General features: G+C 43.0%; 1 protein-coding gene across 8 annotated transcripts in view; it reads left to right on the top strand.

Annotated features, from left to right (window-relative positions):
- Trak2 (trafficking kinesin protein 2) overlaps positions 1-9,692 on the top strand; it is a 67,107-nt gene that overhangs the window by 1,520 nt on the left and 55,895 nt on the right. For 3 of the 8 annotated variants that reach the window (XM_063266623.1, XM_063266620.1, XM_017596256.3), the window contains exon 1: positions 34-280. The exons of 2 other annotated variants lie outside the window; for them this stretch is intronic. The gene's annotated coding sequence lies outside the window, so the exon portion shown is untranslated. Of the gene's footprint in view, positions 1-33; positions 281-9,692 lie in introns of those variants that run through there. 3 more of the 8 variants (XM_008767072.3, XM_039082996.2, NM_133560.2) reach the window with 3 other exon arrangements.

Genomic DNA, 9,692 nt, shown 5'->3' with positions numbered 1-9,692 from the left:
ACTACAGTTCCCAGAGGGCTGTGCGCTAGGGCCGCAGAGGCTGTTGGGAGAATGGGTCTCCTTTTAGCTTCCCTAGCTGGGTGGGGGCTGCCATTGAACCGGCGTCACTGCAGCTCCAAGGTCGCCCTGTGATGATGTGAGGGCGCCTACCAGTTCCTGCCACGCCCGGGGGTTAGCTGCAGCAGTGGTAGCTTCAGCTGCTGCTCTCAGGCTGCCGCAGCATTAGGGGCTTCTTTCTGAGCGAGTGCGGGCGTTGGAGCGAGGACGCCGGGCCATTCCCGTGAGTAAGCTCCCGCGTGCGATTCGAACTTGCCCTTGTCAACTTCTCCCGAAGGCAGAGAAGCTTTTCTGTCCCGCGTCTCTCTGGTCCCCAGAGGTCACTCACGGGAGGGTCCCGCTCCGAGATGGGAAAGGGATGTTTCCCAAGTGTAGGTGCAAAGCGATGGGAGCAGGGCTCAAGCCTCCGGGAGTCACCCTATCTGCACCTCTAAAGATTGGCAGCATCTCATTCTTTGCCAGACAACGTCCATCTGGAGCTCTGTCGTTTTAGGATGAGTGGCTTTAGTGTCTGGACGTTAAACCTTAAGCTCTCGGTGGCCATCTGTGATGCAAATGGGAGGAGAGGACACTAGAAAGAGCTCTTTCTTTATTGGGCTTTTCTTTGCAATTGATCTGGAACCAGACGCCACTTGTCTTTTAAAGGAAAAAAAGAAAGACAGAAAGAAAGAAAGAAAGACAGAAAGACAGACTTTAGGTTGAAGTGAAAAAAGAGTGAATATTGGCAGGCGTGCTTTCCAGTGCCAGCACGTTTGAGTCCCAAACCCTTAAAAAAAAAAAAAATCACAATTATGGCAGTAAAGTCAGTTACCTGCTTATGCATCTTTTTCTGCATCAGGAAAGATGGTAATTTTTCGTTGTAAATTCACCTGGCTTACATGGGCCACAGAAGAAAATGAGCTGGAATCAGAGTTCTTGCTCTATCTTAGTAAAAATGTTTGTGACCTTTCAAATCTTTGCTGCCCTATTAAAAGTCTGAGCTACAGTGAGCTCCAAATAGCATATTAATGGCGATGACATGACACTTGAAAACACATTGTGAAGGACATTTGGTGGTGGGGAAGGGCAAAATTAAAGATACCGTATCATCTCAGCAACTATCTGGCTTTCTATTTTTAAAACTAAGTAGTATGTGGCAAGTCTCAGACATACATACATACCTATGTGAAAGACTCTTTTTAATCATCCCATTTTTACTTATGTGATGTACATGTTCATTTAATCACGTACATTGCTCATCAGTTGCTCAGAATGTGAGACTCGGAAGCCTTTATATAACAAGTCGAGGTTTATATCCAGACCTGCTTTGCCTCAAAGTTATGAATCGGGCTAAAAAGAATGGTTAAGAAGAATGTTCATATTGTTTCCTAGTGCTAGTTCCATCACTCCTTGGCTATGAATACATCCATAACCCCCACTTTAGCACTCTGAACAAATTGTACACTCTGTCTGCTTGTCTCATCCCTTATAGAACTGCTCATTAAGACATTGAGAGCTCATTCCACATCTACCTGGATGCATTTACTGCATATATGTCTTAAAAAAAGATAGGATTGTACTTGCATCACAGAGGTCCTTTGCAGTTGGCAGGTTTTATGGTTCTATGGTTATTATTCTTCACTGTGAATGTTTAACATCCATAGTCATAAAGACTGTGGAAACTTGTCTTTTAGTATTTTTTATTTCTCTTCCCGGACTATATTAGAGATAGCATAAGGGATGGGGGATGGCAGCGCTGTAGTCTTGCTCATTGTCTTCTCATCTACAGCTCATTTATATCATCTGTCTGGTCCCTTTTCTGTTTTGGATTTGTTGTTTTTTTTATTTTACTCTTTGAGACATTTTCAATGTGTAACTCTGGCTGACCTGGAACTCAGGAAATCTGCCTGCCTCTGCCTCCTGAGTGCTGAGATTAAAGTTGTGTCTTACCATGCCAGTCTAGTTTTACAAGTACATTTGCTTGTTTGCTCGTTGCTGTGCCTGTGTGCCTGGGGGGCAGGTCTGCATGAATGTATGTGGAAATCAGAGGACAACTTGTAGGTTTCGGTGTTCTCTTTCTACTCTGTGGGTCCTAGGGATTAAACTCAGGGTGTCAATCTTGGTGGCATGCACCTTTATCTCTCAGCCACCTTGCTGACCGCCCTGGACCAGCTTTCGAACCTCATTAAGTTATCCTACGTAGTTGGAAAGAAACCTGAGCCATTTACATGACAGTCACCTGGAACAGCCAGTCACATCTACTCAGACCTGCAGTGTTCTGGTAATAGCAATAATAGGAAGCATAGAAATAGGACGGCGTGCTGCGTGCGTACCCACCTGGACGTTCTCCCTAGTCATCACAGCCATCACAGCACCCATCTGAGGTTGCTTTTTGTTTTTGTTTTTGTTTTTTTTTTTGACAGACAGGCAACTAAAGCAGAAGAGTATTAAATGTACTCAAAAATGACTTAATTACTGAATGATAGAAGTGGCTGTCAGACTAGCCAGGATCCAGCCTTCACCGCCTAACAAACCTGAGTAGTTTTGTTGTAGTTCAGTTGTACATTATTGCAAGGCTTTCGTTAGATGGAGACTCAACATTAAGTGACTTCCCCGCCTCTGTGGGGAAACAGTAGGTCTGGGATTTGAACTTGTATGACTTTTACTTTAACATCCATGTTCTTCCCTCCGCTTTTTGTCAGATGTTTTATTAAATACTTTCTGTAGGTTGCTGTCCAGGATGGTAAGGATAATCTTCACTGTTAAGAAATGTATCCTGGAGAAGAAAAGCCAGAGTTACTTCAGTGTATTGAACACTGTGGCAGCAGTGTTCAGAGGCTTGGAACAGAGAAAGGGCTGGAGGGGAAGGCTTGGGCTAGTCTTGGAAAAACAGATGGAAGTGAGCTTGGACAGGGCAAAAGGATAAGAGCTGTAAACAGCTCAATTATGTCATCTCAAACCTCTTAGGTGGTAGCCTGACCTAACCCTGACTGCCTAAAATGGATCTATATTGGTGTAGGGCTTCTGAGGTGATTGAGTTAAAATGAGACCCTTAGGGGTTCCAGTGCAACCTGACAAGGATGCTTACAAGAAAAAAAATTGGACATACACTATACCTGCATAAGAAGGTTCAAGTAAAACTTAGCAACAAGGCTAAGAAGACAGGCAGGCCTCAGGAGAAACCAGACCTTCCAGTATCCTGACCTAAGAGGATGTTATTTAACCTGCAGTCTGTGGTACTTTATCCTTGTAGCTCCAGCAAATAATAAGCAGGTGTCACAGGCGGAGGGCATGGCGTACAAAAAGCCTTTGAGATGTGACCAAGTGATTCAGGTTTCCCCGTGAGCTTTGAGAGATGAAGCTGGAGACCAGGCTGAGATAAGGATGACTTTGTATGAGATCCAAGGAGGTTTAAACTGAAGGGATAAAATGGAGGATTTGTAGCAGTGGGAAACATCCCCTTTGTGTTTTAGAGAGGCTGTGGCAAATGGGAAAATGCTGCAGCAGGAACGCCAGTTCAGGCGGCTGCTTATTATAAGGAACTTAAATTCTCAAATGTAAGGCACGGCTCGGCGCGGGGACCCAGCTCACTGGTAAAGGTGCCTGTTGCCGGGTTTGATTCCTGGAGAGAACTCCCCTGATTGTCTCTCCTCTGGCTTCGCATGTGCACCATGGCATGGGCAAGCACAACACGCAGCAAAAAGATTGTTTTAAAAAGTCGTAGCCAGCCTTAGGATAGATGACTTAGGAAGACTTTGCATTGACCGGCTTTATGTTTAACTTTTTACCTTTGCCTGCACAGATTGTAAAGCTCTGCACAGCTATCACAACACATCCAGTGGTTTGCTACCCTATGAGTGATTTTTTTTTAAGGCATCTTTTATCTTTGGGACACTTTTATAGTATTTGCACTCTTGTAATCCCGTCTGCTGGCTGCCTATGAAACATGAACTGTTAGCCTCCATTGTGAATTCATAAATATATAGAAATATAAGGTAAATAGTAGGGCACACAACTAATGAAGAGCTAAGTTAAAATTCAAAATCAACTATTCTCTCTTCATTATCTGCAGTCTTAACCTCACACTCCGCTACTGCCATATACACAAAATTAAGTGTTACAAAGCAGAGAGGAAGGAAAAGAGTATGCCTGCTGTAAGGGATGCACAGCTTATCCAAGGGGACGAGGGATAGCTGTGAAGGGCCTTTAAAATGTTTGTTTAAAAAACAGAGGCTCCTGGGAAGAACTGATGGGAAAAGGGCCCTTGAGCTGGTTAGAGTTTGGACTTGTAGAATTGAGAGAGGACATGAGAATTTCGAAGAAATTGTGTGACCTATTATAGGATTGAGGATTTTCTGGTGTTTTTAGAGAGCTGGTAAATGCTGCCCTTTGTTTCCGCTGAATATGTTGTCTGGCTGGTGAAGGAAGTAGGAGGAGTCAGCGTGTGGGGAGGCGATTTGGATGTCTGCACTTTGCTCACATGCGTGTCTGGGCACCATGCGCATGCCTGGCACCCTTGGAGGTGTGGAGAGGGCATTGGATCCCTTGGGGCTAAGGTGAGACAGTTGTGAGCTATCATGTACACACTGAGAATTGAACCTGGGTCCTCTGCAAAAGCAAAAAGTTCTTGAGAGTTCATCTCTCCAGTCCCATTTTAAGCCTGAATGATTGAAGCATGTGCTTTTAGGTCATTATCTTTTTTATAAGAGGAAGAAAAACTCCTCTAGTCCCATTCCCCAGTTAAAATGACTCTGTTTACACCGTCACACAGGTCCCTGCTGTTGCCATTCACCATCTGAGGCCTTTCTTAGAACAATTCTGTGAAATGTGCTAAAAATTCCCCAATTATCTTTCTGTCTCTGGTTTTTCTTTTCCTGAAACTTATCTTGTATTCTGTCTCTAGATTGATTCCCCTGGGATGCCACTTTGCTATAGGATCAAGTTTAGACTTCTTAACTTGAACTATTTAGGTTTAAATCTCCAAACACATCATTTACTGATAATGCTTTGGGACCTCTTCCCCAACCAACCCCTTTCCTTTTTGTGGGCTTCTGGTTTTGTTGTCTGTTTGATTACTTTGTTTTATAGATGCCCTTGTTCTCAGCCAAATCTTTCATACTTAAGAAACTCACAAAAATCTCACTAAATCTAGTATGAAGACAGACATTTTAGTTAGAAATGACCTCCCCTCCCCTGCTATCTGTAGGATAGAGATGTTGTACTACCCATTAAATATTTATTATCTTGTTTTCTTAGATTTCTGAAATCATTACATCTTAGATCTAATCTACACCACAAGATCATAGCCCTTTCCCTGTTGGAGTTCAGATTTCTTGGCTCTTTGATGTCCTTTTTGGTAGAGATTTTTGTATACTATATTGTATCTATTTTTTAATACCTTTAGTTTAATTCAAGAAGCATTTATTGGAAGTTGCTAGGTATATCGCCTATTACTAGTTCTTAATAGAATTATTTTTTGAAATTATTCTATAACTTCTTAGTATGTAACATGCCTACTGCATTCCTAGCCTTACTGCTGACATCAGAACCTTGAGGAGATCCAGAAATGCAGATTATTCACGCTAGGAAACAAGCGTACAGATCTGCCATCGTTAAAGTGGGACGAATTCATTTTGTAAAGGTCACTGAGGTCTTTGGAGCTTGTCTGTGTTTATCTGCTAGTATTTGCCAGATGTTGAGTTCTGTTTCTTTACAAAGCTTTTTTCTTTTTAAATCAGATAAAAAAGGAAGAAACTGTTTAATAATTTTTTTTAAAAAAAGGACATAATTTAAGAGTTGATAAATTAGCAGGGTGGTGGTGGTGGTAGTGGTGGTGGCATACACCTTTGATCCCATCACTTGAGAAGTAGAGGCATGTGGACCGCTGTGAGTTCCAGGACAGGCAGGGTTACAGAGTGAAACAATGTCTCAAAAACCAAATCAAAGCAAACCAAACAACAACAACAACAAAAATTGATATATTATGGAAATCAGTGGGGAAAGAATTTTCCCAACAATTTAATTACTCCTTCACCTCACCTCAGACCTGGAGATGTAGCTAGTGGTAGGTACCTACAGGAAATACCAGATTAGAGAGAGAGAGTGTGTGTGTGTGTCTATGTATGTCTGTGTGTGTGTGTGTATGTGTGTCTTTGTGTGTCTATGTATGTCTGTGTGTGTGTGTATGTGTGTCTTTGTGTGTCTGTGTGTGTGTGTGTGTGTGTGTGTGTTTGTGTGTGTGTGTTATTTCAGATAGTTATTGAGTTGTTTAAGCTGCTACCATTTAATTCCCATTCTGGTCATGAAACAAAGGACAAACAAAGGGTGATAGCACCTCTTTCTTTTCCAAGAAGACTTCGAATTAAATATAATTTATGTGTGAATGTAACAGGCCAGACACTAAGGCGTTGGATGAGTGAAGGCCTGAGTAGTAGTTAGCTATAGAGCCCAGGAAGGAAGAGCGTTCATACAGTGAACAGTGACTGAGGCTAAGGGAGAAATGTGGGAAGGAGGGGATAGGAAACTAAAGACGTGCTCTGTGGATGAGTGCAGGGTGGAAGAGAGTGAGAGGTGAAGCCAGGACCTATTTGGAGTTTCTGTTACTAACTTTTTAAGTTGGTATACAAAGTAATGGGCTCCCTTATGACATCGTCATGCATCCGTACCTGTGTATGTATACATATATGCACACACCCCGTTCCCTTTACCCTCCTCCTTGCTAATTCCTTTCCCCTGTTAGTGGTTCTCCTGCCTTCGTGTCTCCTGTACCCCACTACCTCCCTAAGATTTCTTCCTCTCCTTCACAGTCAACCAGTAACACACATTTAAATCTAGAGTCTGCATATGAAATAAAACACACAATACTTATCTTCATCATAAGTTGGGCTTATTTTACTTAATATATAGTATATTAAGTAATAACAATTTACTTAATAATAATGTCCATTGTCTTTCAGATGTAATTTCATTCTCAATGACTGAGTAAATTTCTTTGTATATGAGTTCCATCTTTTGTTTATCCATCTACCTGTTGATGGATATTTAATTTGGTTCTGTTTCTTAGCTATTGTGAACAGTGTAGCAATAAACATGGATATACAAGGATCTCTGTGGTGTGTTGTTCGTCCTTTCAGTGTGTGCTCAAGAGCTACATAAACTCTAACAGAACAAGGAAATAACCCCAAGAATTATCATTGGAATTACAAGAAATTAAAAAGTTTCTGCTTACCAGGGGAAACCATCAGCAAAGAGAAGAGCAGACTTCAGGATGAAAGAAAATCTTTGCCCTACAGATCTGACAGCGGATTAATATCTAGAATATCTAAAGAACTCCAAAATTAAAATTCCAAAACCCCTTTAGGATCAATAAATGTATTAATGAGCCAAATAGACAGTTCTCAATGGGAGAAATAAAGGTGGCTAAAAGTATCTTAAAAGTTAACCATGTCCTTGGCCAGCAGGAAATGCAAACTAAAACTGCGTTAAGAGGCCATCTCACCCCAATCAGGAGGATTGTAATCAAGAAGAAAAAACTATTTTTTAAAAAGTAATTTGGTTTTACAAACATGATTCCTGCTGACTTTTAGAGAAGGAATGGTACAGAGATCATGCCTGAAGTCCCCACTGGACGGACCCCTGAAGGCTAACAGGTGGTGTTGCCGGCTAGAAATAGGAAGGTGTGGGGGTGGGGTGTGGGTGGGACGTGGGTGCCCAGTGGTAGACTTTCCAGGATTGCCGAGATCTGATTCGGTGTGCTGCGGAAGGGCAGCCCACGGGTTCTCAGATGGAAGGCATTAGAGCAGAGCTCAGGAAGGGGCTGAGGAGGCAGACGAGTGCTGGTAATGCTGAAGAGACTGAGGAGGCAGACGAGTGCTGGTAATGCTGAAGAGATCTCTGATTGTGGTAATGTCGGGCTAACAGACAAGGCAAATGAAATCAAAAAGGGGGCGGGGGATAGCAACAAGAACAAAACCCTGTTGCAGTCAGACTCCACAGGTACCAAACGTGCAGCTCCACAGGAGCTGGGGTCATCCCCACAGGCAGATATAAGGCTCTAGAGGAGCTGGGGTCATTGCATTAGTTACTTTTTTGTTGTTGCTGTGACCAAAAACAACTTAAGAATTAATTACTTTGGCTTACAGTTCCAGAGACATAGAGGCAATTGTGGCAGGGGAGAAGCCAGCAGCACAGGAAGCTGAGTTTGGGGTGGGAGAGGAGGAAGGGAAAAGGAAGAGAGGGAAAGAAACAGGAAGTGGAATGGAGCTATAAAACCTCAAAGTCCACCTCTTCCTAGTGACATATTTCCTCCAGTAAGGCCTTACCCCTCAAAGGTTCCAAAACTTCCCAAACAACAACACCATCTGGGGATCGAGGGGTCAAACGAGCCTGGGGGACATTTCTCATTCAAAGCACCAAGGTGGTTGGCAAGAAGTTTGAGAATAAGCATGGAAGAAGGCTGAGGAGGGGTCAGTGCTGAAGAGAAAGGATACAGTGCCTAGGCGTAATTGGGTTGGTCACCAGAGGATGGTAGAAAAACCAGAGCTGTTTCTGGGGGTTCAGGTGTGCCAGTATGGAGTTATAAATGAGACATGAGGGACTAAAACATTGAGAATGAATGTAAGACTCTTGAATGAGCCTCTCCTGAGACAGCAGTGGTTGTGAGAAGTCCCAAAGCCCGAGGAAGGGCGTTTTTAATACTCCTGAGTTTAATAGTAGAAAATTTTGACTGAGCATGAGAATCACATGTTGGAGGCCAGGCTGATCTACCTATGAAGTTCGAGGCAAAAGTGAGACCCTGACTACAAACACCGTAAAGATTTTGAGCACGTTGGTAAGCCATAGAAGGTGGTAAAGTTAGTAGGCAGGCATCCAGTGGACACAGTTCAGAGAAGGCAGGGGTGGGTGGTTAAGTAACTTACATGTAATTATTTTGTAATAGTATATTACATACATAGCAGAAAAACTGAAAAGTATCATTTTTTTGAATTTGTTGTTTAAGTTTTGCCATATAGCCCAGGCTAGCACCAAACCTGGGGGCCCTCCTGCATTAGCCTCCTGGGTGGGATGTTAGGGTCCATGACCACTACCTGCTCCAGTTCCTCCTTTCAGAGATTAGGAGTTTTTACCCCAGTCAGGTGTTGGTGGGAAAGCTGTAGATCCTGGGCACGCATTGCTATGAAGAGTGAGAGTTGTTAAGAATTTGGAGGGAGTGGGGTGGGAGTCAGAGATGGGTGAAAAAGCTGACGTAGAAGAGTCTCCAAAGAGAAAGGACAGTTAAGCAGGCCACGAAGGGCTTGCCTGTGGCGTGATGCCCATGCTTGCTGACTACATTTACAGTAACCCATACCGCAGTGTGGTTTTGTGATACTTTGGGAGAATTTTAACTGTTTTGTATTTAAAATGTAGTCAGTTTCAAAAAGTCATCTGTTTAAAGATCAATAACTTTTAGGTTTGGGGTCCCAGCACCAAAGCCCTGCTCTCATGTCATGTAGAGGGCTGAGAGTTGGTTATTCAGGCCAAGGCTATAAATCACAACAAAGGGAAGCTTGTTGGCTAAGAAAGAGCACTCTGTCTGAGAGAGGAGAGGAGGAGCCTGGACACCAGCAACCATGTGTCTGAGATGGAACCGCTGTTCCCAAAGCATAGATTTAACAACT

The sequence above is a fragment of the Rattus norvegicus genome, chromosome 9 (assembly GCF_036323735.1).
Source record: "Rattus norvegicus strain BN/NHsdMcwi chromosome 9, GRCr8, whole genome shotgun sequence".
Lineage (NCBI taxonomy): Eukaryota > Metazoa > Chordata > Mammalia > Rodentia > Muridae > Rattus > Rattus norvegicus.
This window is presented reverse-complemented; position numbering and strand designations above follow the sequence as displayed.